Source organism: Lepus europaeus, chromosome 5, assembly GCF_033115175.1.
Source record: "Lepus europaeus isolate LE1 chromosome 5, mLepTim1.pri, whole genome shotgun sequence".
NCBI lineage: Eukaryota > Metazoa > Chordata > Mammalia > Lagomorpha > Leporidae > Lepus > Lepus europaeus.
Window position 1 is genome coordinate 24,988,103 of NC_084831.1, and position 24,394 is coordinate 25,012,496.

Here is a 24,394-nt window from a genome sequence, read left to right on the forward strand (position 1 = left end):
TTTCTCCCCCTGCTCCCTCTACCCTCTAGACTTCTGCAAGGTGTTGTCTGTATTTGCTGTCCCCACCTTCCAAGCCCCACTTCCTGCTCAATCCACAGACACATGGGAAGAGCCCTTACCTGGGTCCCTGCGCCTTCAAACTTGGCGGAAGCCAGTGGAAGCCACCAGTGCCCAGCTCAGCCCCCTTCCTGCACTGCCCGGAGCAGCTCTTTCCTGCTCTGGGGGCTGCTTGTCATCAGCCCCACCTTGGACCATGGGGACTCCGGTACACCCTGGTTCAGGTGCTCTTGGGGGGCCTCCTTCTTATGGGACAAATCTCAAATTGCCACAGTGTGCTGAGCCTGGACTCAAGTATCTAATTATCTTAATTCTCTCCCTGGCGTCCCACGGGACTGGCAAGCTCACCAGCCATCGCCGCAGCCTCCCTCCTGCACTGCGTTTGCCTGTATTTTCTGTCTCGGCCGGTGGCATTAGGATGTGCCCAAGCCACAGCTGGGTGGGGGCCCTGCTTCCCCTGCCTCTCTTTCAAGTCCTGCCCGGTGACATCTGAAAGATTCTGTGCCAAGGGCCTCTCCCTCTGTCTCCGACACCATCGCCGCTGCTCATGTACTACCTCTTGGCCCTCCATCCTTTCCTCACCCTACCAAGCACTTTTCCAAACCCAGGCCGTGTCGTTCTTCCGCCTAGAACCACTCACAGGGCAGGTGCTTGGCGCGGTGGCTGGGGTGCTGCCCAAGTCACCCGCGTTCCCTACTGGAGTGCCTGGGTTTGAGTCCGGGCGCTGCTCACGATGCCAGCTTCTCCCCAGTGCACATCCCGGGAGGTGGCATGTGGCGGCTGGAGGACTTTGGCCCCTGTGACCCGCATAGGAGGCCCGGGTTGACCTGGTGTGGTGCTGGCTGTTGAGGAGAGTAAACTGGCATAGGGGAGATCTCTCTGCCTCTGTGTGTCTGCCTTTCAATAAAAACAAATACACAAATAATAATAAAAAAAAAAATCCAAAATCCAATAACATGAGAAGATCTTTAAAAATTTCATAAAATGTGTATTATGAAAAACATACACATGGATTTAAACTTTTTTGCATCAAACCAAATTTTCTTTTAAAAAGATTTATTTATTTATTTTAAAGGCAGAGTTACAGAGAGAGAGAGATCTTCCATTTGTTGGCTCACTCCCCAAATGACCGCAATGGCCAGGGCCGGGCCAGGCTGAAGCTAGGAACTTCATCCTAGTCTCCCACGCGGATAAAGGGGCCCAAGCACTTGGGCACATTAGCAGGGAGTTGGATTGGAAGCAGAGCATCTGGGACTCGAACCAGTGCCTATATGGGATGCGGGTGACACAGACAGTGGCTTAACTCACTGTGCCACAATGCCAGCTCCAAAATAAACATCTTTCAATCCCTTTACTTGACCTTTTTGAAGTACCCCTATAAAAGAAATGAAAGTTTCAAGGAATTGAAAAGATATCCCAGGATAGTGGATTTAAAGACAATATTTTTAGGCTGACTGGTCCCCCAAAATTCAATATAATCCCTATTAAAATTCAAGCTTTCCCCCGCTCCTTTTGCAGGAACTAAGCTCATCCTAAAATTTATATGGAAATATAAATGATCTAGAATGGTCAAAATAATCTTGATAAAGAAAAACAAACTTGGAAGACCCAATATATTACAAAGTTAAATTAACCAAGGTAATGCAGTGTTGACATAAGGACAGACAGACAGAGCAATGGCGCAGGATTGCGAGTCCAGAAATAAAAATGATGTAACCAAGGAGCAAAAGTATGCCTTTGGCCAGGGGTGTTTGACACGGGAGCAAGGACGACCCCAGGGAGACAGAACAGTCTTTGAACAAACGGCGCTGGAGCCTTGGGTGTTCACCCACAAAAGGAGGAGCCCTACTGGAGCCCTACCTCTAACCATACACAACTCAAAACGGGCCAAACACCAGAACTGAGATGATAAAACTCTTAGAAGAAAACACAGGCATAAGTCCCTGTGACTTTAATTAGGCAATGATTTTGTTGTGCCTCAGTGCAAGCAGAGGAGCACCACACGTTGATAAAATTTGACCGTGGTCCTTTATTGCCGGCGGTGGAGAGTGGGCTCATGCCCTAAAGAACTCTCAGCCCCGAAGCTCAGAGCAACAGGGTTTATAAAGGCAAAAACCGTGAGCAGGGGACAGGGAATACATGGTTGCCGGGATGGGGTGTGGAATACATAGTTGCTAGGGTCAAGTTGACCTAAGGCCTATGGGAAACTAACAATAAACAAATTACAATGTGGACATGAATCCAGGTGCAGCCTACCTGTTTTAAGCTTGAGCGATCATGCTAGGAAGTTTCTGTGCTCTGCCTAGTGGGATGCAGTGTGCTGTTAGATCGTAATTTCAGACCAGAGTCTCACAGCAGGCGGTGCCCATCTCAAGATGGGGTCCCAGGTGCTCTAAAATGGAGTCTCTGCTGTCAAGGTGTCACTCAATTTCTTAGTCATGAAACTAAAAGGACAAGCAATCAAAGAAAAAAAAATAGATAAATGTGATTTATTTTTTAAAAAAAATTTTTAAAAATATTTGACAGGTAGAGTTTACAGACAGTGAGAGAGAAAGAGAAAAAGGTCTTCCTTCCGTTGGTTTGCTCTCCAATTGGCTGCAATGGCCGGAGTTACGCCGATCTGAAGCCAGGAGCCAGGTGCCTCTTCTGGGTCTCCCACATGGGTACAGGGGCCCAAGGACTTGGGCCATCTTCTACTGCCTTCCCAGGCCACAGCAGAGAGCTGGACTGGAAGAGGAGCAGCCGGGACTAGAAGCAGCGCCCATATGGGATGCTGGTGCCGCAGGCGGAGGATTTACCTAGTGTGCCATAGCGCCGGCACCGATAAATGTGATTTCATTAAAGTAAAAAAAAAGTCTGTGCTTCAACAAACATTATGAAGCAAAGGGAAAGACAACTTACAGAACTGGAGGAAATCCTTGTAAATCATAATCTGACAAGGGGCTCCTCCCCAGAATGCATAAAGAAGTTCTGCAGCTCAACAGCAAAAAGACAAATAGTCCAATTGAAAAAGGAATGGGGCAAGCGTTTGCTTCAGTGGTGGAGAGACCAGTTAAGATGCCTGGGTCCCCACGGGAGTGCCCGGCTTTGATGCACAGCTCTGGCTCCTGACTCCAGCTTCCTGTTAACGCAGACTCTGGGAGGCAGCGGTAATGGCTCAAGGGACTGGGTTCCTGCCACCGATGTGGGAGACTGGGCTGGAGTCCCCAACTCCTGGCTTTGACCCAGCCCATCCCCTCCTGTTGTGGGCATTTTGGGAGTGAACTAGAAGATGGAAATGTTTTCTGTCTCTCTCTCTGCCCCTAAAATAAATAAAAACTTCTTAAAAGTAGGCAAAAGGTTTGAATATACAGTTCTCCAAAGAACATACACAGAGGGTTGACAGGCACATGAAAAGCAATTCGATGCCATTAGTTAACAGGGGAATGCAAATGGGGGTTACACTAAGACAGCACTTCACACCCACCAGGGCGAGTGTTGGTGCTGTGGGGAAAGGGGACCTGCCTGCACTGCTGAGGGGATTGGGAAAGAGTGCAAGCATCCCAGGGAGCAGTTTTCTGGTTCCTTGAAATTTAAGCATAGAACGGTGGCATTGTGGTGCAGCAAATTAAGCCAGGGCTTGAGACACCCGCTTCCATATTATAGTACCTGGGTTCAAGTCCCACCTCTGCTTTTTTTTTTTTTTTTTTTTTTTTTTTTTTTTTTTTTGACAGGCAGAGTGGACAGTGAGAGAGAGAGAGAGAGAGACGGAGAGAAAGGTCTTCCTTTTCCATTGGTTCACCCTCCAATGGCTGCCACGGTTGGTGTGCTGCGGCCTGCACACCATGGTGATCCGAAGGCAGGAGCCAGGCACTTCCCCTGGTCTCCCATGGGGTGCAGGGCCCAAGGACTTGGGCCATCCTCCACTGCACTCCCGGGCCACAGCAGAGAGCTGGACTGGAAGAGGGGCAACCAGGACAGAACCGGCACCCTGACCGGGACTAGAACCTGGTGTGCCGGCACTGCTAGGCAGAGGATTAGCCTGTTGAGTCACGGCGCCGGCCTCTCTGCTTCTTTTATTTATTTATTTAAAAGGGAGAGAGAGAGAGAGAGAGAATATCTTCCATTCGCTAGTTCACTCCCCAAACGGTCACAACAGCCAGAGCTGGGCAGATCCAAAGCCAGGACCTTCCTCTGGGTCTTTCCATGTGGTAGCAGGTGCCCAAGGACTTGGGCCATCTTCCACTGCCTTCCCAGGCCATAGTAGAGAGCTGGATTGGAAGTTGAGCAGCCAGGACTCAAACCAGCACCTATATGGGATACCAGCACTGCAGGCCTTGGCTTTGCCTGCCACTCCAGAGCGCCGGCCCCCACCTTTGCTTCTGATCCAGCTTCTTGCTAATGTGCACTCTGGGAGGCAGCAGCCGATGGCTCAAATACTCGGGTCCGTGCCACCCATGTGGGAGACCTGGCTAGAGTTTCTGACTCCTGGCTTCAGCCTGGCCCAGTCCCAGCTGTTGTGTTTGGGGAGTGAACCAGTGGATGAAAGATTCTCTCTCTCTCTCTCATTCTGCCTTTCAAAAAATAAATCCAACAACAAATCTTGCAGTATTGCTATCCTTCTAGTTGAGTTTGAAAAGTTGTTTTTTAATTAAATACAAAATAACCATATGATCCAAGAATTCTATTGCTACCTCTGTACCCTAGAGAACTGAAGACACAGTTACACAGAAATCTTCCCATGGGTGCTCAGAGCAAGCAGGGATCCACACTCTCTGCCCTCTTCCCTGTTAGCATAAACGAAGTCCTCTCGCTCGTTTCTAAGGCTGAACTCTCTCCGTATCGACGACTTTGCTTCCGCAATTATGCTCTTTTTCTGTGGCAGCATCAAGTGCTCGCTCTCCGACAGAGCGTTCTGATCACGCGGACATGCTGTAGAGCTGTCTTTAAAGTCAAACAGCAGAGTCGGGCTTCAGCGCCGTGGTTAAGATGCAGCTGGGACATCTGTGTCCCATATCAGCATGCCTGGGTTCAAGGCTCGGCTTCACTCTTTTTTTTTTTTTAAAGATTTATTTATTTGAAAGGCAAAGTGTCAGAGAGAGAGGGGGAGACACACACACACACACACACACACCTGCTGTTTCACTCCCCAAATGACCGCAAGAGATAGGTCTGGACCAGGCTGAAGCCGGGAGCCAGAGACTCTATCCGTCTCCCAAGCAGGTGGCAGGGGCCCCAGCACGTGGGCCATCATCTGCTGCTTTCCCAGGCAGTTTCCCTGGAAGTGCGGTAGCGGGGACCCCAGTTGGCACCCCAGTGTGCAATGGTTACCTGTTGTGACAGAACACCAGCCCCTCAGCTGATTCCAGCTCCCTGCTGATGTACATTCCGGGAAGCAACTAGTGATGGCTCAAGCAGCTGGTCCCCGCGCCCACACGGGAGACCCGGACGGGTTCTAGGGTCCCCGCGCCCACATGGGAGACCTGGACAGGGTCCTAGGGTCCCCGTGTCCACATGGGAGACCTGGATGGGGTCCCAGGGTCCCTGCACCCACATGGGAGACCCGGGCGGGGTTCTAGGCTCCTGGCTTTGGCTTGGCCTGTGCGGACATTTGTGGAATGAACCAGTGGATAGGAAGATCTCTGTCTCTGTCTCTCTGACTTCACAAAAATAAAGATGAAAACACACACAGCACGCACAGCACACAACATACACACTACACACAGCACACACAGAGAACATAGCACACACAACACATATTACACATACAACATACAACACACATAGCACATACACAACACGTACAGCACACAGTACACAGCACACACAACATACATACTACACACACACCACAACCACACACACAACATACACACTACACATTACACACACAACATACACACAGCACACACACTACACACACAGCACACACTGCACACAGAGAGAACACAGCACACACAACATACATACCACACACAGCACACACATCACATACCACACAACATACACAGTATACACATACACCATGCACACACACCATGCACAGCACACACAGCACACAACACACACAGTACACACAACATACATACTACACACATACCACACATACACCACACACACCACACAACACACACCACGCACATACCATACACACACACCAAGAACAACACACACACACCACACATGCACATCACACACACACACAGTACACACACCACACACACACAGCACACACCACACACCACACATGCACATCACACACACACACAGCACACACACACAGCACACACAGCACACACACAGCACACACACAGCACACACTGGTTTGAAAGAGTTACAGAGAGAGAAAGAAAGAGAGAGGTCTTCCATCCCCTGGTTCACTCCCTCAATGGCCATGCAGCTGGAGCTGGGCCCATCCGAAGTCAGGAGCCAGGAGCTTCTTCCAGGTTCCCCACGTAGGTGCAGGAGCCTGACCCTGAGCCATCTTCTGCTGCTTTCCCAGGTGCATCAGCAGGGAGCTGGATGGGAAGTGGTGCAGGCGGGACTTGAACCAGTGCCCATATGGGATGCCGGTGCTGCAGGTGGTGGTTTTAACCTGCTACACCACAGCGCCAGCCTCTCAAATTATATCTTTTTTAAATTAATTTATTTTTTTAATTTTATTATTATTATTTTTTTATTTTTTGACAGGCAGAGTGAGAGAGAGAGAGACAGAGAGAAAGGTCTTCCTTTGCCATTGGTTCACCCTCCAATGGCCGCCGCAGCTGGCACACTGCGGCCGGCGCACCATGCAGATCCGAAGGCAGGAGCCAGGTGCTTCTCCTGGTCTCCCATGGGGTGCAGGGCCCAAGGACCTGGGCCATCCTCCACTGCACTCCTGGGCCACAGCAGAGAGCTGGCCTGGAAGAGGGGCAACCGGGACAGGATCCGGTGCCCCGACCGGGACTAGAACCCTGTGTGCCGGCGCCGCAAGGTGGAGGGTTAGCCTATTGAGCCACGGCCGGCCTCAAATTATATCTTAAATCAAATATCTTCACTCCTTTCCCACCATTACCCCCTTTCTCCAGCAGCCTCCTAACTGGCCCCTCTACTTCGACCTTGCTCTGATATGAACGTGCCGGCTCCCTCCTCAGATGCCCACAATAGCTGGGGGCGGGCCCGGCTGAAGTCAGGAGTCAGGAACTCAATGGAGGGCCTTCCATGTGAGTGGCAGGGACCCGTGTACTTGAGCCATCTCCTGCTGCTTCCCACGGTGTGCATGAGTGTTTACAAGCTAAAAAGATCATAGAAAATGGAATTAAAAGCTTCTTTTGGTGCCAAAAAAATGAAGAAATCCATGCATCATTTTTCCATAATGCACATTTCCATAAACTTTTTGAAGAGCTTCACATTTATCATTCTCTCTGCAAAACTTGTCACTTTCTGGACTCTGAAGAGTCGGGAAAACAGGGAGCACACTATTGACTCCTGACTTATTTCCACCAAGCCTGCTAAAGCTCCTGCCCCTGTTGGGGACCCCTTCTGTGCAGCTGCCCCTTGGGCACCCCGCACCCCCAGCCTGGGGTCGGGCCACCCTCACCATCATGCAACCCCCTCGCTCAGCCAGTGCCAAACATTGGGGACTATCCCTAGCAGCACCCTGCTTCTTGCACTCATCAGAACTTCGATTACAGATGACAGGGGCCTAAACGAAATGGGTTTTGGGAAGGGAGGAAGAAGTTGTGGAATCACATCACTGAAAAGCACCAGGGCTCTCGGTGCGGTTAGATTCCAGCATGAAAGCAATCCCGGGAGTGGGCGCCGCGGTGCAGCCGGTTAGGGACGCCTGTGGCTCAGAGAGAAGCACTTGTGCCTGGGGGCCAGCAGATGATGGCTCAACTACTTGGGTCCCCGCCACCCATGTGGGAGACCCAGACGGAGTTCCAGGCTCCTGGCTTCAGTGTGGCCCAGCCCCAGCTGGGGCAGGCATTTGGAAATCAGCCATCAGATGGAAGATCTCTCTGTATGTCCCTCTCTTTTTAAAGATGCCATCCTTGGGTGTAGTCAGATGGCGTCTCTGCCTCCCCCTGCAATGTGGTTACTCTCTGGCCTTCGGGAGGCTCGTGCCTGCATCTTCTCTGTTTAGCAGCCCCGGAGCAAGCAGCCTGTACTCCAGAAAGCTTTGGCTTCGCTTTTAATTTTCCCAGCCTTGGCTGCATTCTTCAGCCTGTCACGTCCCAGTGCTGCCACCTGTGGCCATGGCAGACCAACACTTACAACAGGGGAGGGGAGCGAGGGCTGATAACGTTGACCAAAGTAGGTGTTTTACATCTTCTCTGAATTCTCCAGATTCCCCCCCCCCCCAGCCGTCAGGGGAGGGGGCCTCCTTACGTCCACCGCCACCCCCTCTGTCCATGCCCTTGACCTGTCTTCTCAGGGACAGGCGGCAGGCTTGTCCCTGCTTGGTTAACACGCCCGGGTCCCCCATGGGAGTACCGGGTTTGATGCCCAGCCCTGGCTCCTGTCTCCAGCTTCCTGCTACAGACCTGGGAGGCGGCACGTGGTGGCCCCTGTGTTCGAGTTCCTGCCTTCCATGTGGGAGACCCCCCTGGGCCTGAACTCGCACTCCTGGTTCTGGCCCCAGCACAGCCCCAGCTGGGCGTCTGAGGAATAAACCATCTAATGGTAGCTCGTTCCCTCTCTGCCTCTCTCTTAGAAAGAAAGACTTCTCTCTCTCTTATATCGTCACCCTCCCTTCCCTCTGGGCTCTCTCTCTCTCTCTTTTTTTTTTTACCGAGCCTGCAAACACATTTGAGTCTCTCCACTGAAAAATAAAAAAGAAATCTCCGCTTCTTAGAGCTGTCTACTGTCTCTGCCTCTCTACCTTCTGCTCACTCCCCAACAAGATGAAGTCACTTTTCTATTGCTGTCATCTTCCGAAATGGCTCTCTCTAAAATTATTTTTTCATGGGACACACACAGCCCGTGGCCAGCCCGACTGCTGGCATGTCAGCTGGCCGCGCGCTTCCCCTGGAAATCCTCGCCCCCAGGGCTTCTGCTAAGCTGTTCCTCCCTGGACTGGCTCTCCATCTTCCCTCGCAGACGAGAGGGGAAAGCCAGTCCCCCTCTCTCTCGCTATGGTTTCAGGGCCGTGTCCCCACTCTGTGGATGTCACTCTCTGTGCCGGAGCCCAGGGCCTGGCACAGAGCGCTGTCGACTTCCAGAGAGTACCGAATGAATGTCCTCATTGGCAGGTGCCCGCAGGCGGCGGCGGAGCTGGGGGCTGAAGCCACAGCTGCCCCTGCAGCTGCATCCCAGGCCGTTCACAAAGCGGGGCTCAGCTCCCCGCCCTCGCTGCCTCCTCCGGGTGGCAGCTCCAGCCTCAGCCGCTCCGTCCGCTGTGTTCTCGCCTGGTGGCCCTCCACTCACGAGCCCCCTCCGCGCGGGAAGAGACAACCATGTGAGCACAGATGCACGTGATGGCCAGACTGCCAGAGCCGGTCGGGGGCCGGCTGCTTTTGCAGGCTGGCTAGGCGATCTCCTGGGAACCAGGGGCCACGTCTAAGCGCGTGCGTGAGCCCCTTCAGGTGTGCAAGCAAGAGCCAGGCTCAGGCGACTTCCAGTCAAGGGGGCGACAGCAGGAACCCAGAGGGAGGGAGGGTACCCTGGGGAAGCTGTCTCAGCAGCCGCGAGCAGGTCCCAGCTGCAGGCTTGGGCTCTGGCGCCGAGCCCTTGGGTGTGCTCCAGCCTGCCTGTGCATTTCAGTCTCACACGGGCCCTTGGCCTCCATCATAGCCAATGTGTTCCCGGCAGCACTTGGCTCAGGCCCAGAGCCCGTGTCCAATCAGCTACGGTGAGGTGGGCAGAGCAGGCCACACAGGATTTACGTGACCCGGATCACAGCAACTTCGTGATGTGGCATCAGCTCAGGTGCACGGGGCACAGGGGGCGGCGCAGGGAGGAGCGGGCACTAAGCCTCCTGGGTTTTGGGTCTTCCTCGTGGTGCCTTCGTTTCTTCTTTATCAAATGAGGAGGTTGGATTATTCACTTCAAAAGGGCTTTCTATTCTGGCTTTCTAGGAATCCATGGTGATGGCCTGTGTCTGCATGTCAGCTCGTGCCCTGACCTCTGTCAGGGATTAGTCCCAGGAAACACATTTTTTAAAATTTGATCGGATATATTTTTTAAAGATTTATTTATTTATTTATTTGAAAGGCAGAGTTATAAAGAGGCAGAGAGAGAGAGAGAGAGAGAGAGAGAGAGAGAGAGAGAGAAAGTTCCATCTGCTGGTTCACTCCCCAAATGGCTGCAATGGCTGGAGCTGGGCCAATCCGAAGTCAGGAGCCAGGGGCTTCTTCTGGATGCCCCACGCAGGTGCAGGGGCCCACAACAGCCAAGGCCAGGAACCCAGATTTGGGCCATCTTCCACTGCCTTCCCAGGCCATAGCAGAGAGCTGGATGGGAAGTGAGCAGCCAGGAATCCAACCAGAGCCCATAAGGGAAGCCGGCGCTGCAAGAGGAGGCCACAGCGCCGGCCCCAGTCTGATCATCTTCAGCAGGAAGAAGCTGGGCTCTTTGCTTCCTGGCTCTCACCCGCTCCTTCCCCTGAATACACCCAGTCGCCGCCTCTTCTTGGACTGTGAACCTCTAAGCACATGAGCCAACGTGGACCTCTTTCCTCCCCAAGTAGTTTCTCTTGGGTTTTTGATATGCTAACAGAAAGCTATGCACGAGCATATGAAAATCTACTCCGTTGCAGTTTATAAGATGAATTCACATTTCATGAATTGTCTCTCAAGTTGTAAAGCTAGGGCAGCTACACACATCCCTGTGCCTGCCATCCGAGCGTCGCAAGACCACCTGTGCTGCTGCCCCTGAAGCTACTCACTGGACAGTGGAGCACTCGGTCAGCTCTCACTGCCGCCATAACTGCCTCTTTTTTTTTTTTTTTTTAAAGATTTATTTATTTGGAAGTTAGTTACAGAGAGAAGAAGGAGGGGGAGGAGGAGGAGAAAGAGAAGAAGAAGAAAGAGAGACAGACAGAGAGAGAATGAGAAACTTCCCTCTGCTGGTTTGCTCTCCAAGTGATTGCAATGCCCTGAAGTGGGCCAGATGGAAGCCAGAAGGCTGCCGCTTCTTTCGGGTCTCCCACATGGGTGCAGGGGTCCAAGCACTTGGGCCTTCTTGCGCTGTCTTTCCCAGGCCATTCGCAGGGAGCCGGATCAGAAGTGGAGCAGCTGGGACACACGGGATGCCAGCACCGCAGGAGGTAGCTTTACCTGTTCCGCCACAATGCCACGATGCCAGCCCCCAACTGCCTCCCGACACCAGCAGCAGCAGTAGGTGGACACAGATGTGGCTGAGGGTTAACCCCAGGTTGCCACAAAGTGCAATGACCACCACACAGCTGGGAGACAGCCTCAGCCCACTTTCTCCTCCCAACTCCTATACAAAGGGGTAATTGGTAGAAGAGGATTTGTACACAGAGTGGTGGTTGCACGGGAGTCTGGAGAATACAGGGTTCAGGCCGGCAGCCTCTGCAGTAGGCGGAAGTGGGTGGAACGGACACTGAGAACCAAATCCCCATATTTACACTGCTCCATCCCCTTTCCTTTAAGGGATGTAAACTCCTTCCCTGAGATCAGTCACAGCTCCATCTCTGCCTGAGGCTCATTCCAGTTCCTTTTTTTTTTAATTTAACAGGTATAGTTTTAGTGAGAGAGAGAGAGAGAGAGAGAGATAAAGGTTTTCTTCCTGTTGGTTCACCCCACAAATGGCCACTATGGCCGGTGCACTGTGCCGATCCAAGCCAGGAGTCAGGTGCTTCCTCCTGTCTCCCACGCGGGTGCAGGGCCCAAGGACTTGGGCCATCCTCCACTGCCTCCCGGGCCACAGCAGAGAGCTGGGCTGGAAGAGGGGCAGCCAGGACTAGAACCCGGCACCCACATGGGATGCCAGCGCTGCAGGCTGAGGATTAACCAAGTGAGCCACGGTGCAGGCTCCATCATTGCAACTCCTTGACAATTCTACCTGTAACCTAAATACCTGTAACTGAAAAAGTGAATTATCAAGTTACCAGCAATACACATTTTCATACCAGGGATAATGTGAGACAGTGGAAGACATATTTCCTTCCTTCCTTCCTTCCTTCCTTCCTTCCTTCCTTTCTTTCTTTCTTTCTTTCTTTCTTTCCTTCTTTCTTTCTTTCTTTCTTTCTTTCTTTCTTTCTTTCTTTCTTTCTTTCTTTCTTTCTTTCTTTCTTTCTTGATGTATGTATTTATTTGAAAGGCAGAGTTACAGAGAGAGGGACACACACACATACACACACACATCCTTCATCTGCTGGGTCACTGCCCATATGGCTGCAATGGCTAGGTTTGGGTCAGGACAAAGCCAGGAGCTTCAGCTGGGTCTCCCATGTGGGTGCAGGAGCCCAAGGACTTGGGTTACCTGCTGCTGCTGTCTCAAGCACATTAGCAGGGAGCTGGATTGGAAATGGAGCAGCTGGAACTTGAACTGGAGCCCACATGGGATGTTAGTATCGCAGGCGGTGGCTTAACCCACTGTGCCACAATGCCAGCCCTAGAAGTAGGTTTTCTGTAAATACATAGAAGCTCTATAAGTATATGCACAATAGAGCAAGGGAGAAAATATGAAATGCTAACACAGCTCTCATTTCTCAGCTGTCCATGAGTTAGTACTTCTATTCATGTGTTTTTTCCCCTCCACTATTCACTACCCCACATTTCTTTTCCCCTAGCTGATACTCTGCCCACAATGGCCAAGACTGGCCTAGGGCAGAGCCAGGGGACAGGCGTGCAATCCAGGTTCTCCCTGTAGGAAGCAGGAGCCCAGTTACTGGAGCTGCTCTGGTAGGAGGCTGGAGTCAGAAGCCAGAGCCAGGAATCAAAGCCAGGCACTCCGATGGGGGACGCAGGGGTCTTGACCACCAGGCTAAGTGCTCCCAGAGATGAAGTTCTTTCTCTCCTGGGTGACCCAAATCTCCATTGCCAAAGGAGCTGAGCCCCGTGGGTCTGATGCTTTAGGACTTTTACTCCCAGGGTGGGCATTTGGCAGGGCGGGTAAGACACCACTGCCTGGGACGCCCAAATCCCCCATCCAGCACCTGGCTCAGCTCCCAGTCCCAGCTTCCCACTCATGGGCACCCTGGGAGGCAGCAGGTGATGGCTCAAGTACTTGGGGCCCTGCCACCGTGTGGGAGACCTGGACGGAGTTCTGGGCTCCTGGCCTTGGCTGTTGTGGGCATTTGGAGAGTGAACCAACAGGCTGGAGATCTCTGATTTTGTATAAATAGAAATAAATGAACAAAAATTTTTTAAAAAGCACTTTTGCTCCTGAACATAGCAGTTTCTAGATGTAGCCCCAGAGGCTCCCTTGGGCAATGTCAGACGTGCTCCTCCCTGCCCCCACCAAACACCGGCACCTCCCTTTCCCCGGAGAATGTGGATCCGTCACTGTACCTGACACAGGTGCCCCACTTTAGGCCACCGGCTCAGGGGAGGAGGAGCCCAAAGGGGCCCCAAACCCTTACAGAGCGATGGACCCATCCTTCCGTGCCCTGCGGGAGTAGCTGTGCTCTGAGTATTGAGACACTGAGAGTAGCAAAGAGCAAAACCTCAGGGACAGGTAGGACTTTAAAGAGATGTTTTTCTCATCTACTTGAAAGGCAGAGTGACAGAGATAGAGATCTTCCATTCACTGGTCACTCCCCGAATGTCCACAACAGCCAGGGCTGGGCCAGGCTTTGGCCAGGAGCCAGGAGCCAGGAGCCAGGAGCTTCTTCCAGGTCTCCCACATGGGTGCAGGGGCCCGAGCACTTGGGCCATCTTCTACTGCACTCCCAGGATGCACATTGGCAGGAAGCTGGAGCAGAAATGGAGCAGCCAGGACTTGGCCCGGTGCCTCGCTCTGGGAAGCTGACTTACACCACTGTGCTACAGTACCCTTACCCTTTCTTTAGAAAAAGAAATTCCTCCGCCTTGCGGCGCCGGCACACCGGGTTCTAGTCCCGGTCGGGGCACCGATCCTGTCCCGGTTGCCCCTCTTCCAGGCCAGCTCTCTGCTGTGGCTAGGGAGTGCAGTGGAGGATGGCCCAAGTGCTTGGGCCCTGCACCCCATGGGAGACCAGGAGAAGCACCTGGCTCCTGCCATCGGATCAGCGTGGTGCGCCGGCCGCAGCGCGCCTACCGCGGCGGCCATTGGAGGGTGAACCAACGGCAAAAGGAAGACCTTTCTCTCTGTCTCTCTCTCTCTCACTGTCCACTCTGCCTGTCAAAAAAAAAAAAAAAAAAAAAAGAAATTCCTGGGACCGCGCTGTGGCGTGGTGGGTAAAGCCGCCCTCTGCAGCGCTGGCCTCCCATACGGGCTCCCGTTCAAGTTCCAGCTGTTCTGCTCCAATCCAGCTCCCTGCCATGGCCTGGGAAAACAGCAGAAGATGGCCCAAGTGCTTGGGTCCTTGCACCTGTGTGGGGGACCTGGAAGAGGCTCCTGGCTCCTGGCTTCAGCCTGCCCAGCGCTGGGTATTGCAGCCATTTGAGAAGTGAACCAGCAGATGGAAAATCCCCACCCCCCTGTCCTCCCTCCCCCCTGCCCTGTAACTCTGCTTTTCAAATAAATGAAATAAATCTTTTAAAAAAGAAAGAAAGAAAAAAATTACGAAGCAAAACTTGCGTGAGTGCGTTGCTGGGGGTGTTAGCGGCCGTGCCATTACCCACTTACAGCCCTGTATTCTGCCCACGGGAGGAATGGCACACGGGGTGGGGGGTGTCACCACTTCCAAACATTTACCTCATCCTGTAGGAACGAACTTGAACTTCCCAGGGTGTCTCCCGGCTGGGAGCCATCTGCTGTTCCGTCCGCTTCGGGGTGAGCACCCCTGCCTCACTCGCGGCGAGGCACTTAGGAAGTTCATGGAGGACGAAGGTGCTGGTGCTCATGAGCCTGGGGGTGATGCAGCTAACAACACAGAGCTCACCCTGGCCTGCGTTCCCTTACTCCTCATAATCCCAGATGAAGAAGTGGCAGGAAGAGGCTGAATAATTTGCCGAGGTCATAAGCTACTTACTTAAGCGGCGGAGTCAGAATCGCAGCCCAGGCCTGCTGGCTCTGAAAACTACCCTCCCAAGCACGTGCTGCTCAAAGTGAACACGTACGTAATCAGACAGATTGGGGACGGTGGCGCCTGGCCTACCGGTTAAGATGCTCACATCGCACTCTGAAGTTCCTGGGTTCAATTCCCAATGCCGGCTTCTGATTCCAGATTCCAGCTAATGCAGACCCCAGGAGGCAACGGGGATGGCTGGAGTAATTGGGTCCCTGCCACCATGCGGAAGCCTGGATGAGTGCCCAGATCCAGCCCCAGCTGTCTCTGGTATTTAGAGAGTGAACCAGCAGATGTGACTCTCTCTCTCTCTCTCTCTCCTCTCCCTCCCTCACAAATAAATACACAAATAATTTTTTTTAAAAATGATGGTGCCGGGGCTGCTTTACTAGTTAGCATTTTGTTACTTTAATATGCCTTAGGGGCCGGCGCCGTGGAGCACTAGGTTAATCCTCCATCTGCGGCGCCGGCATCCCATATGGGCGCTGGTTCTAGTCCCGGTTGCTCCTCTTCCAGTCCAGCTCTCTGTTGTGGCCCGGGAGGGCAGTGCAGGATGGCCCAAGTGCTTGGGCCCCTGCACCCGCCTGGGAGACCAGGAGAAGCACCTGGCTCCTGGCTTCAGATTCGGCGTAGCTCCAGCTGCTGCGGCCGTTTGGGGAGTGAACCAACGGAGGGAAGACCTTTCTCTCTCTCTCTGTCTGTAACTCTGCCTGTCAAATAAATAAATTAAAAAAAAAAAAAAAAGATACCTTAGAGGAGCGACTTAGAGAAAGGTTTTCTGAGTTTACAGTTTCAGAGGTTCACAATCCAAAGCCAGGTGGCCCCAGGGGTGCAGGCATCTGGTGAGGCCACGGCACAGTGGGGAGAGGATCACAGGTGAGCCAGGAAGCGGAGAGCTTATATAACCAAGCCTCGCATGAGAACTGCCTTCCCAGGGCAAGCACTCACGGCCTTGGGACCTCCCAGGTCTCGTCTCCACCCTTAACCCATCAATCCGGTAACTATCAACGTTAAGACTTCGGTGGTTAACTATCACCACGAGTTTCCCGAGCCCGATCCTGTTCAAATCGTAAGAGGAACGTCTTTGGTTTCATAATAACTGGGATTTTTCTTCTCATTTGAAACATATCCTTGAAGAGTATTTTTGGCTCGGCGTGCCTGGGAACAACCCCTACACGTCTTGAGTGTCTTTTCCAGTGAGGACAAACCCCCGTCTTCTCCGGGATGCAGGGATCAGATGTAATCAAGTGCCAGCTGGTGCCCCCGGAGCACGGCGCAGGGCTCGGGAGCAAGCCAGCAGCAGCTCCTCGAATGGCCTCGGCTGAGAATAGCGCGGCTCGCCTCCAGGGTCTCCCGCCCCGCGCTGCTGCTCCCTTGAAGCTTGCTGTAGAGCCTGTCCAGCGGAGTCGGCGGGTCACAGGTGCCGATCCGCTCACACGCAGGCTGCACTGGGGGCTTCAAAACATTCGTGGAGAATGCAAGCAGGTGACTGGTGAGTATTCTTTCTTTGGACCCAAAGCTGGTGGTACAGGTCAGTGGGACGAGGCACTGCCCAACTGGAGAGACCACCGAACCTGGGGACTCGCCCTCGCGGGTCGGGGGTACTTTCACTTCAGAGGAGACACCTGCCGTGCTCCAGGCTGCGGCTCTGGAACCCTAAACACTTCCTTCCCAGGCTTGCAAATTCACATACTTTCCACCAAAACGATCTCCTGCCCTCTAGGACACATGCTTTTACCATGAATATTTTAAAAAAGATTTATTTATTTATTTGAAAGTCAGAGTTACAGAGAGAGGAGAGGCAGAGAAAGAGAGAGAGAGAGAGAGGGAGAGAGAGAGATCTTCCATTTGCTGATTCACTCCCCAATTGGCCGCAACGGCCGGAGCTGCACCGATCTGAAGCCAGGAGCCAGGAGCCTCTTCTGGGTCTCCCACATGGGTACAGGGGCCCAAGGACTTGGGCCATCTTCCACTGCTTTCCCAGGCCACAGCAGAGAGCTGGATCTGAAGTAGAGCAGCCGGGTCTTGAACCAGTGCCCATATGGGATGCCGGCGCTTCAGGCCAGGGTGTTAACCCACTGCGCCACAGTGCCAACTCCTACCATGGAATTTTGAGACTTGTTGCTTCTTTTTAGGTTTAGACATGGGGAGCCATTTTCTTGGAGGAATGAGAAGACATAAATGCCTGGAGTTTGGATTTCAACAGAGCTGGGGAGGTGCTGTGACCCAGATGGGGGACAGCGAGAGTTCCTCTTGACCCTGGCCCCTGACAGTAATCTGCTTTCAATGTTTTCTGGTCTCCAGGCTCAAGCGAAAAAGCATATTCCAGGTCCAAATTCAGGCTGAGCCTGCAGGTGCTGGGGCAGTGTTGATTTGCTTCTTGAGGCAATTACATCTGAAGTAACAGCTACAAGTGGAACAAGGAAATGAAGTGTGGATGAGACGGGAACAGTTACTCTCGAATTTCTGCCTTTGATGGTGGCACTAATGTATCTGTCACTCATTCTCCCTGGAATGTACATCGCTTCTATGACTGTGGCAGGGAAGGGCAACTCCAAGGGTTTCCTCTGTCCTTACCACAGCACCTTGTCCATTCTACTGTGTGCCCAAGGAACAGGGAACTGGGTGGGCATCGGGGCATTGCCGCTTGGGATACCATAGCCCATATAAGAGTCCTGGCTGCTCTGCTCCTGACCCAGTTTCCTCCTAATGCCTCCCCTTAGGCAGCACATGATGGCCCGAGTGCTTGGGCCTCTGCCACCCATGCGGAAGACCTGGATGGAGTTCTGGCGCCTTGGCTTAGGCCTGGTCCGGCCCTGTCTGTTGTGGGCATTTGGAGAGTGAACCAGAAGATGGAAGATCTCTGTCTCTCTGCCTTTCAAATAAAACGAAAATCAATGAATAAAAAAGGACCTGGGAAATCATCACAGGGTTTGTGAGAGAGACCCAGGCCCAGTCGCGTTATCACGGATTGGTTTGCTAGGGCTGCTGTAACAAAACTCCATATGCCTGGTGCTTCATGCAACCGCAAGTTACCGTCTCACATTTATGGAGGCCAGGGTCCTGGACGAAGCTGCTGCCAGGGGTGGCTCCTTCTGCAGATGTGGGGAGTGTGTTCCACGCCTCCCCAGCTGCTGGGGAAGCTGGCCTGCTGGCTCTCGTTGGTGGCCTGTGGCTTCTGCTGCAGGGCCTCAGTCTCTGCCTTCACCTTCACCTGGAGTTCAGCCTGTGTGCACACCTGTGTGCAAATATTTATTTGAAAGGCAGAGTTATGAGACAGAGAGAATGACCAGAGAGAGGGAGGGAGAGAGAGCGAGATCTTCCATCTGCTGGTTCCCTCCCCAAATGGCCACAACAGCCAGGGCTGGGGCTGATTCAAGTCAGAAGCTTCCTCCAGGTCTTCCATGTGGATGCCGGAGCCCGGATACTTGGGCCATCCTCCGCTGCTTTTCTCAGGCCATTAGCAGGGAGCTGGATCAGAAGTGGAGCGTCCAGACACGCACTGGTGCCGATGTGGGATGCCGGCATTGCAGGCAGTGGTTTAACCGGCTATGCTGCAGCGCCAGCCCCCAAATGTCTCCTTTCTATATGCCAACCAGTCATACTGGATTGCGGGGCACCCCTCTCCAGCACGACCTCATCTGAATTACATCTGTAACAACTCTGCTTCCAAACAAGGGCATGTTTTGAGACACTGGGGGTTAGGACTTCAATACAGGATTCTGGGGAGGGGCATAGTTCATGACAGCCTCCAGCGTCTCTAACCCGTGGACCACAAAAGCCTTTTAGCTCCCTTGGGATTCGTGCTTTCTCAGTGCTGATCCCTGAGGAACCCCTAAAGGCCAGGGACTTTCCACTTCCCCAAGCACAGGATAGGTAACCGGCTTAGGATCCCTTTGAGGAGAACGAGATGATTTACAACACAGCTATAATGGTATCGTTAGCTGCTTCCTGCACGGTCCCCAGCATCCCTTTATCAAGGGCCTTAGCTCAGAGAATGGAGTAGCTGTAACTCTCTGTTTTGGTGGCTTGAAGCGGGCCTCTTTTTTGCCAGACCTGAAGTTTTGCTGTGTATTCCATGAACAAGGAGAACCTCAGTAGGTTCCCGAAGCTCATGCAATTCTTGGTCTCAGCGCCACCCTCGGCCTGTTACTCCAGGGTCCATCATCCCCACTGAGGAGCGACTCCACCCCAGAGTGACCTCTTCTGACTCCATTCCCAACCTCGGGAGCATGTGCACAGCAGCACTTCTCAAGAGAAAGAGCTTGGGCCGGCGCTGTGGCGCAGTGGGTTAAAGCCCCGGCCTGCAACGCCAGCATCCCATATGGGTGCCGGTTCGAGTCCCGGCTGCTCCTCCTCTTCCCATCCAGCTCCCGCTAATATATCTTGGAGGGCAGCAGAGGAGGTCACAAGTGCTTGAACCCCTGCATCCATGTGGGAGACCCAGAACTCCTGGCTCCTGGTTTTGGGAGCCATTGTGGCCATTTGGGGAGTGAACCAACGGAAGGAAGACCTCTCTCTCTCTCTGTCTCTACCTCTTTCTGTAACTCTTTCAAGTAAATAAATCTTAAAAAAAAAAAAAAAAGATAAAGAGCTCAACTTATTCATATACTTTCCTGGAAAGGAATCATCTCTGGGCAGTTTTGGAGAAGGAGGTCACACAAATGATAACTCTCTAAATCAACATTTCTATCATCATGTTTTTGGCCCTTCTATTGCTAGATTAAGGAATTTTTGGCACCTGTTTCATTGAGTATAGTCTACTTTTCAGTCTAAGATTTCATCCAACCCACCAGCTGAGAGCCAGTTTTGGAGGCTAAAGCCAATACACTGAATTCAGAATTTCCAGCATGCCCATAGTGATATATTCAACCCAAATTAAAATAAATGCATATTCCTTTATTATTTTCAATTTATTTATTTGAGAGGGAGAGCAAAAAAGGTCTTCCATCCACCAGTTTACTCCCCAAACGGCTGCAATGGCCAGAGCCAAGCCAACTCAAAGCCAAGAGCCAGTAGACCCCCTCAGGTTCCCAACTCAGGCACAGGGATCCAAGCCCCCCAACTCAGGCACAGGGATCCAAGCACTGGGCCACCCTCCACCAGTGTCCCAGGCCACAGCAGAGCTGGATTGGAAGAGGAGAGGCCGGGACTAAAACCAGTGCTAATGTGGGATGCGGGTGGCGCAGGCGGAGGCCCAGCCCACGGAGCCACAGTGCCAGCCCCTGCATGTTCCTTTAGAATGCAATCCACACACATTCCCCAGGTTTCTGCTGATATAAACTAGCAGAATGTTACAGTTCTCCTCTCCAGTCAGACTTCCTGTTTGATTGCCCAAGCATGCTGGGATTTGGCTCCTGCTAACACAGTGAGCGGGACATGATTAGTACTGACATTCTCTTCCAAGGTAACTGCTCCAGGGTCTCCAAGCAACAGAACCAGTCTTCCCAATGAGGGAAAAGTCTGTTTCCACTGGTTTAGGCTGGAGTCTGTGGATTCAAAGCAATAGCACTCATCCCCAAATCCATGCAATGTCACCATTTTTCATTTCAGACTCCCCCTTTCTCAAACAGTGACGTAGCTTTTTTCCTTTATTTCAAAGGCAGACAAACATGCAGACACACACACAAAGGAGAGAGAACAAAATAGAGGGAGATTTCCCATTCCCCAATTCAGTAATCAAATACCTACAACAGGAGCTGGGCCAGGCCAAAGCAAAGAGCTGGGAATTCGATCTGTTTCCCACATGAATGATCCATGTACTTGAACCACTGACGACCTGCTGTCTCCCAGGGTGTGCACTAGCAGCAAGCTGGAATTGGAAGTGGAGCTGGGACTTACACCCAAGCACTCCGGCACGGGACTGCAGGCATCCCGAGTGGTATCTTTACTGCTGTGCCAAATACCGGGACTGGCCTAGCCTTTGATCTGCCAAGGTTCTATCTGATTTTTCTGTGTATCAGTCTTGTGGCTACAAGCGACACAGTTCTTTTGGGGCACTCTGCACCTGCTCTGGGTTGGAGATTTTAAACTCTCCAGCTTTTCGTCCTCTCTCTTTAACCTCCCTGATGCAGTCCTCCCTATTTAAGTTCTCGTTCCTTTCAGGACAGTTTATCACTGTCCTGTCCGATCTGCAGCTGTCTGACCTCCCAAAGTCTTTCCTGCAATGATATTTTATTCCAGAGGACCACAGGCCTAAGGAACCCCTGCCCACTAGTTACTATTTTCTAATGGCAACAAGAGCTTCATTTCTTTCAAATCCAGCTTAGTCATAACTCATCTAAGAATCTCATCTCTTAGGGCCTGTTGCATGTAACCACTTAGGGAACCAAACACTACTGTCATTCAGGGCTAGTAATTGCAGGAACCATAACTCTTCTACCAATTTTAAGTAGAAAAGGTAATTCGGTTGCTAATTTAGAGTTGGAAAGCCTGTGCAAGAGGGTTGTAGTCTGAGCCTCCGGGAGAGTTCCAGAATTGGCCTATTGTGGGAGCCGGCACCTCTCTGCCACCATCAGGGAGACGAGGAATCAGGAGGCCACCACAAGAACAAATCAAAGTTCTATCTGTAGACCAGGATGAACTTCAACACTCACAAAGCTGTTGGTGGGTACTGGAATCCTGCTGAAGAGAAACCTACTGCACCTTTGCAAGAGCAACAGTCAAGTTAAAGATAACAAACCACTTCCTCCATCCCACAGTCTGTGCATCCAACTGACAAAACCCAACCTTAAGTTACAGTCAGAACCTTGGTTTCAAAGTAGACATGGAGTTTTTAGCTTGCCAGCTTCCTACAGTATAAAAAGGTACATCTGAAGGTGAGAAAAGAGTGAATACCCACTTACCACACCCACAAGCTCCTTTTCATTGAGCAAGAAAGACTGGTGATCAGAAACGCCCTCTCCCAATTTCACCCCATTTGACAGCTGCAAGCAGGATGGGCGTTGTAGCAGAGCAGGTAAAGCTGCCGCCTGCGAGGCTGCCATCCCTTATGGGTGTAGAGTCCTAGCTGCTCCACTTCTGATCCAGCTCCCTACTAGTGTGCCTGGGAAAGCAGTGGAAGATGGCCCAAGACCCTGGGCCCCTATACCCATGTGGGAGACCCCGAAGGAGCTCCTGGTTCCTGGCTTTGGCCTGGCCCAGCCCTGGCAGGTGCGGACATTTGGGGAGTGAACCAGCATTTGGAAGATTTGTCTTTTCCTCTCTTTTAAATAATCTACTTAAAAAGAAAGTTGTAAGCACGTCATCTGTCTGGCTTTAAGACTACCTCTTGGGGCTGGCACTGTGGGCTAAGCTTCCACCAGCAATGCTAGCATCCCATATGGGTGCTAGTTCGTGTCCCAGCTGCTCCTGTTCCCATCCGGCTCTCTGCTTATGGCCTGGGAAAGCAGTGGAAGATGGCCTGAGTGCTTGGGCCTCTGCAGCCACGTAGAAGGCCTGGAAGAAGCTTCTGGCTCCTGGCTTTGGAACGACCTGGCTCTGGCCATTACAGCCATTTGAGGAGTGAACCAGAGGATGGAAGACCTGTCTCTTCCTCTCTTTATCTGTACCTCTACCTTTCAAATAAATAAATTTTTTTTTTTAACATTACCTGTCTTCCTGGCCTCAGAACAACTTACCCTTAGAGTCCTTGTCTCCAGAGTTGTTTCACTGATCCATAAAACCTTGCCCTCAGTCCCTCTCACCTCCTACTCCCCACTTGTTCCAACCATGTTGGTCTCTAACCTTGTTTCGTAAACATACCAAGGATGCCCCACCAGACGGCCTTTGTACTGTATGCTTCCCCTCGGCAGTCATCTACTTTTTCCTCACTCCAGTTTTTTTTTTTTTTTTAATTATTATTATTTTTTTTGACAGGCAGAGTTAGACAGTGAGAGAGACAGAGAAAGGTCTTCCTTCCATTGGTTCACCCCCCAAATGGCTGCTTGGGCCGGCATGCTGCACCGATCCGAAGCCAGGAGCCAGGTGCTTCTCCTGGTCTCCCATGCGGGTGCAGGGCCCAAGCACCTGGGCCATCCTCCACTGCCTTCCCAGGCCACAGCAGAGAGGTGGACTGGAAGAGGAGCAACCAGGACAGAACCGGCGCCCCAACCAGGACTAGAACCCAGGGTGCCTGCACCGCAGGCAGAGGATTAGCCAAGTGAGCCACGGCACCGGCCTCCATTCAGGTCTTACATCATATATCCTCACCAGCAGCCTACACCACCCATCTAAAGCAGCACCATCTGGGGGCAGGCATCTGGTGCAGACGCCCACAGCCCACACCCAGAGTGCCTGGCTGGAGTCCTGGCTTCACTTCCAATCCCAGCTTCCTGCTAATCTGTACCCTGAGAGGCAGCAGGTGGATCTCAAGCAGCTCAAGTTGCTGGATCTCTGCCACCCACACGGGAGACCTGGACGGAGGTCCAGGGTCCTGGCTTCAGCCTGGCCCAGCCCCAGCTGTTGCATGCACCTGGGGGGTGAACTAGTGGATGGAAGATCTCCATATCTGTCCCTCAAATAAACTGAAACTAAGTACTTATCTACCACTTTTCACTTTCTTATTTTCTTTGGCATAGTTATCCAGATTATATATCTCATTGTATTCCCTACTAGAATGTAAGTTCCACAGGGACAGGACTTTTGTGTTTTCCCCATTGCCGCATCCCATGCTCGAAACGCACCAGGTGTTTTAGAAGGAATGAAGGTTGTATGGAGAGAATTTTCTAGCCTGGTTTTCCCACTGCTGCATTACTGGAGTCCTCCTGCAGGTGGTGCTGATGGGCCTTTTCTGGGGTTAAAACAGGGAGGAACAGTAGCGTACCAAAGGATTAGAATAAAGTTTCTGTTTTGTTTTGTCTTTAATTGCCTCTGGTCTAGAGTCCTGGGCTTCCTTTCTTAGAAGATACCTAGAATCCTCTCTAACTCATTTCTTTTTGTTTCTGCAGGAGGGAAAAAACAGGGTCTTTAACAAAAGCATTTTCAGTACTCTTTCTTAAATCTTTGTGACCCTATCACTAGGGTTATTATCTCCATTTTGAGTAGTGCAAACAGATTCAGAGAATAAGCTGCCCATCTCACAGCAACCAGAAATGAAGCTCAGATAAGAAACACAGATTTGGTTGTAAACTATTGCCCCTCCAACAGACTGTGATTTTTATCCAAGTTAACTGCTCTCCTGAAAGAGAACCACGGGTCTTGAGCTGATAATTTGCATTACAGAAGTTTCCAGGCTGTCTGCCTCTTTTTTTCCAACAGGTTCTCTTTTTCACAAGGACA